This window comes from Hordeum vulgare, chromosome 5H (assembly GCF_904849725.1).
Source record: "Hordeum vulgare subsp. vulgare chromosome 5H, MorexV3_pseudomolecules_assembly, whole genome shotgun sequence".
Lineage (NCBI taxonomy): Eukaryota > Viridiplantae > Streptophyta > Magnoliopsida > Poales > Poaceae > Hordeum > Hordeum vulgare.
Genome location: NC_058522.1, coordinates 182,572,101 through 182,577,690, shown reverse-complemented (window position 1 = coordinate 182,577,690; position 5,590 = coordinate 182,572,101). Strand labels below are relative to the sequence as shown.

At 44.3% G+C, this 5,590-nt stretch overlaps 1 pseudogene; it reads left to right on the top strand.

The window, feature by feature from the left end:
* Window positions 1–993: 993 nt before the first annotated feature.
* Window positions 994–2,137, top strand: LOC123396480 (annotated as a pseudogene).
* Window positions 2,138–5,590: the final 3,453 nt, after the last annotated feature.

Genomic DNA, 5,590 nt, shown 5'->3' with positions numbered 1-5,590 from the left:
GGTGCACCACACACTCGGTGCGCCACTACTATAAAATTTTTTTGGCAAAATTACTAATGGCGCACCGTGGCAGAGTGCGCCATTACTAGTTTAACTAGTAATGGCGCACCACTCACCCAGTGCGCCACTACTATATTTTTTTTTGCAAAACTACTAATGGCGCACCACCAACTGGTGCGCCATTAGTAGTTTTGCACACACAAAAAATAGGTATCTCCCTCCACTCTGAATTGAATTGATTCAAAACCCTAGCTGACCCATCCCCCTCCTCTCCGAGAAAGCTCTCTCGTTTCCTTCGGGGTGGATTCGATTTGTCGCCGCCGCCTCGCCCCTACCACCCATCTCAGCCACCAGCGGCGACCTCAGATGGTCGGATGGGCGTGTCGCCCTGCCCATCTCCGCCCTCGCCAAGGCAGCCAGCGACGCATCTCGCCGCCGACGCCAAGCCCCAGTTCAGCTGCACAACGCCAAGCTCCATCTCGCCGCCACCTCCCACCCGCTGTGTGCGCTATCGTGCTGCTACGCTACACTTCCTCTGGTTTGTTCCTTCTCTCTTTCCTGTCGTTGCGGGAACGGGATTGGGATCCATCTGAGCCGCATAGTCCGATTCCAAATCCAAATCTGTTTTTCCTCCCGTAGTCTCCACTCCAAATTTTCCGTCGTTCTTGGATTCGGACTCATGTCCTTCTCGAATTAGAGCTGAACTAAGGCCTCGGTAGGTGGGTTTAGCTTCCTGTTATATAAGTGTTGCCTGCCATTGTTTCCTGCCAGGTTGAACTGAAGGTGTGGGGTTGATAGCTGCGGAAGCGATTCATCATTCAGAAGATCCGATTTTGCAATTTCTCCAATGGGGGCGTGTAGCTTAGTCAGGATGATGAGCTTATTGCAGCTAGACTTGAGAACTTTGCATACGTTGGTGGCTTTTTCTTCTACTCCTAGTTCACAAGGGAAATTCATAAAAAACTCGCCATCGTGCTGATGGAGACAGAGACCATGGTGGAAATATTGCCTGAGACGTCGCTGATGGAGACTGAGACCATGGTTGAAACACTGCTGGAGCTGCCGCTGGATGTATTGATGTATATCTTTGCTCTCCTGGAGATTCCTGACCCCATTCGGGCAGGCTCTGTGTGCTCCTTCTGGCACTCTGTGTATACCAGCCTACACAGCATGCTTGAGCAGTATAAACGGCCCTAGACACCTTGCCTCTTCTACACCTCTGAATTCGTTGGCGAGAATGTAGCTTGCCTCTACAGCCTCGCGGAAAAGAGGCTCTACAATTTAATTCTTCCAGATCCACCTATCCGTAGTAGGCATCTCATTGGGTCATCCAATGGCTGGTTAGTTACCGCTGATGAGAAGTCTGAGCTTCATATTCTCAATCCGATCACGGGTTAACAGATTGCTCTCCCGTTAGTGATCACCATTGAGCATGTAGAGCTGATCTTTGAAAATGTTGGTGCAATTAAAGAATATGGGTTGTGGGATCCAGACTCAGAGACGACGACACATGCTCTGGACAAGCTTCGTGACTGCCTCTATTTAAAGGCATTTGTATTTCCTGATCCGTCCACTGGAAGCTACATTGTGGTTCTCCTCCATGATCCAGTAGGTCAGCTTTCGTTTGCAAGGGTAGGTGATTGTAAGTGGATCTTGCTGCCGGGTTTGGACTATGAACAATGCATCCACATGGATGGTCTATTCTATGCATTCACGAGAGCGGGAAGAGTTTATACTTTTGAGTTCAGCGGTCCTACCATCATGAGTAATATTATTGCAGATGAGATGGAAAATTACATTTGTGGGATGGACGTGTATATGTATGTTGTGCAGGCTCCATGGGGTGATCTGTTGCAAGTTTGCAGGAAATCTAAGGTCACAGAAGAGCTGCTCGTACAGACTGAGAAAATATTGTTATATAAAGCTGATATGGCAGCAAAAAAACTTGTGGAAGTAAATGGCTTGCATGATCATGTGTTGTTTCTTGGGCGTAGTCAGACGCAATGCCTTAATGTAGAAGATTATCCACAACTGAAGAAAAATTGTGTTTATTTTACAGATGATGAGACATATGTTTGCAGACTATAAGAATAATCGCCGGGATATAGGTATTCTTTTTTTTGACCGGCTACTGTAGGGAAAACCCCCACAGCCTTTTTTCCTTTATTCCCATATATGAGAGCAGTATGTACAAGAGGAAATTAGAATGTACAAAGGGGAAATGGAGCAAAGACTACAAACCTCAAGGAGGCAAAAAGGAAACCCATTTAAGGAGATCATCCGTGAAACTAGCCTTAATTCTATGAGCTAACAGGGAAATGTCATGAATGAAGCCAGATCTCCATTTTCTGAACTTTGGCTGCTCCTGGTTATAGACCTTTGCATTTCTGATAGTCCAGATGTTCCAACATGCAGTGAAGACCACCTCAGCAAACAAGGGGTTATGGAAGTCCCTTTTAGTAGCAATAGTAACACTCCACATGGATGGACCCTGCCATGTGATCTGCAGGTAATTCCAGACCCTGGTACTGAAAAGACAGGTGAAGAATAAGTGATCCCTGTCTTCCTTGACTCGAGCATGACATAGAACACAGAGATTGGAGTCGAAAACATTCCAGTGATGCCGTTCAAGCATGTCTTGAGTATTAAGCCTGTCCATGATGAGCATCCAGGCAAACATCTTAATCTTCATGGTACATCAGCTTCTCCAGATCCAGTTGAGTAAAGGGTTTGGTGGAATACTGCTGTGAATGTGAGCATAGTAACTCTTGCCTGTGTAGGCCTTAGCATCCTTTCCCCATACCCATCTGTCAGAGGCCTGATGATCAAGATCCAGGTCTTGAAGCAAAGACTGGACCGAAAGCAGCTCCTGGTAAGCTTGAGCAGACAGTTGTAAGTGGAACATGGAGAGCATGCTGTCATCATAAAAGGCTGTAAAGACCTCTTGAGCTGTGTAGAAAGGATCAGTCATAAAAGAAAACAAGCTTTGGATTCTGGCAGCCAGTGGCATAATGGAGTTTCCAATCAACCAGGAGTCAGACCAAAACAGGAAGGAGTCACCCTTGTTCGGCTGAACATATGTAACTGATCTGAATTTGTCAAGCCGTTTATAGATATCCTTCCACCAAAAAGAACCACAAAGGGCAGTTCCCTGAGGTACTGTGTCATGATAGTAAGTGTTCCAGATCAAGTGAAACCAAGGGATATCAGCATGATTGAGGAATTTATCAACATGCTTGAGCAGGAGTTCTTCATTCTGGACTGCTAGGTTCATAATTCCTAACCCCCTTTATTTTTAGGCCTGCACACCAGATGCCAGGCAGCAAGAGGGGGTGCATGATCATTCCCATTTCTTCTCCATAGACATTGCATTTGAATGCTCTCAAGCTGCTTCAGTATGCCTGGTGGGATATCCAGACTGCATAGAAAGAAGATAGGCACACAAGACAGTGTTTAGTTTAAATACTGTAGCCTTCCCCCCTAAGCAAGAAAGGATGAACTAGCACTGAGTCTTCATTCCATGTTATCAACCAGTGGCATGAGATCAATGATTCTTGGTTTAGTTGTCCCAACTGGAAGGCCAAGGTAGGTGAAGGGCAAAGATTCCACTTTGCAACCAATGGAGTCTGCCAGATCCTGTAGATGCCGAGGAGGAGTGTTAACAGGTACAAGGGCAGATTTGTGATAGTTTACGTGTAATCCACTGGACTCGGAGAAAAGTAAGAGCATTTTCTTGAACTGCAACAATTGAGGTTTATCAGCAGGTAGGATGATAAGGGTATCATCAGCATATTGCACTATGGGGAAATCCTTATCATGACAAGGTATGGGCAGCTGAATCAGACCCTCCACCAGCAGTTGATTAACCAGAGTCTGTAAAAAATCAGCAGCAATAGCAAAAAGCAGTGGAGACATGGGATCTCCCTGCCTAACACCTTTCTTGCACATAAACTTCTTTCAAGTCACACCATTGATCAAGACTGAAGTTGAGCCAGAGGATAGGAGCTGCTGGACCCAAAGTATCCATCTGTCATTGAAGCCTTTGTGCTTAAGAATCTGGAAAATGAACTCATGTTCCATAGAGTCAAATGCCTTTTCAAAATCCAGCTTGAGAATGACTATAGGTTTCTTGGATTCATGGCATTGGTGCAGGTACTCCAGAGTCCATCCAACACAATCTTGAATGGTCCTAGACTTGATAGAACCATACTGATTCTTGTGAAGACACTTCACAATCTGCAACTGTAGCATGTTAGCAATCATTTTGGACAGGAATTTGAGACCCATCCCAGTAAGTGATATTGGTCTGTAATCTCCCACATGTTCAGGTGATCTCTTCTTTGGAATCAAAGTAATATAAGATGAGTTCATGTTCTCAAGTTGAGCCTGACCAGCATGGAAAGGAGCAGCAAGTTGATAAAACTCACGGGAGATAAGGGGCCAGCATTTCTTGAAGAAAAGACCATTGAACCCATCAGGACCTGGAGCTTTGTCAATGGGCATATCCTGAACAGTCTTGTCCATTTCAGACTTAGAAAAAGGTTATGTGAGAATATCTAAACCCTCCACCTTATTTAGCATGGATTGTAAATCAAATGCCATGTTAATGCCAAGAGATGTTCCATTCTATCCTTAAAATATGCCCAAAAGCATGCAGCAATTTGATCATGATCAGATATGATAGAACCATTATTTAACTTGAGAGAAGCAATGGAATTCTTCCTATATCTCTCAGTAGCCATAGCATGAAAGAATTTAGTGTTTTCCTCACCAACTTTAACAAATCTGATAGTGGCTCTCTTTTTCCAGTATAAGCACTCGAGATGCAAAAGATGCTCCAAATGTAATTTGACAATTTTCCTGAAATTAGCTTCTCGTCTGAAAAGTGACCTCAACTCCTCAAGCTCATCCAAACACAACACAACTTGATTACATCTGGAAATGAATGTTTTTAACTATGATAGATTTGTCTGCCATTTTTTCAGAGCCTGCCTAAGATGCTTCATCTTATCCATAATGACAACAGTAATGTGGGTTTTCCTTGAAGGAATGAGTCAGGCTTGCTGAACACATTCCATGAAGCCCTCCATTTCAACCCAGTAGTTTTCAAAGCGAAATAGGTTGCATTTAGGGATGGAAGTGTTTAGAGTGACCACACAAGGAACATGATCAGAAGAAGTCTTTGCAACTGGTGGCACTTGTGTAAGAGGATATGAGGAGATCCAGTTGGCTGATGTGAAAAACCAGTCAAGCTGCTCCAGAAGAGGGGAATCTTGCATATTGGACCAAGTGAAGGATCTGCCTTTAATGGGTAGTTCCAGCAATCCCAGATGCCCAATAATTTCATTGAAGATGAACATGTCATTTACATCAGCCCCAGGAAGGTTTCTGTTGTCAGGGGATCTAAAGAAATTAAAATCTCCAAGAAGCAACCAATTAGCCCCAGTGGGTATATGAAGATTATATAGCCAGCTAACAAAAAGATCTCCGGCTTCACCTTGACAAGGACCATAGACATTCACTAAAGTCCATGATTCACTATTGTGATTTGAGGTAAAAGAGATGATCAAGCCATAGGGTGTGCATTCCA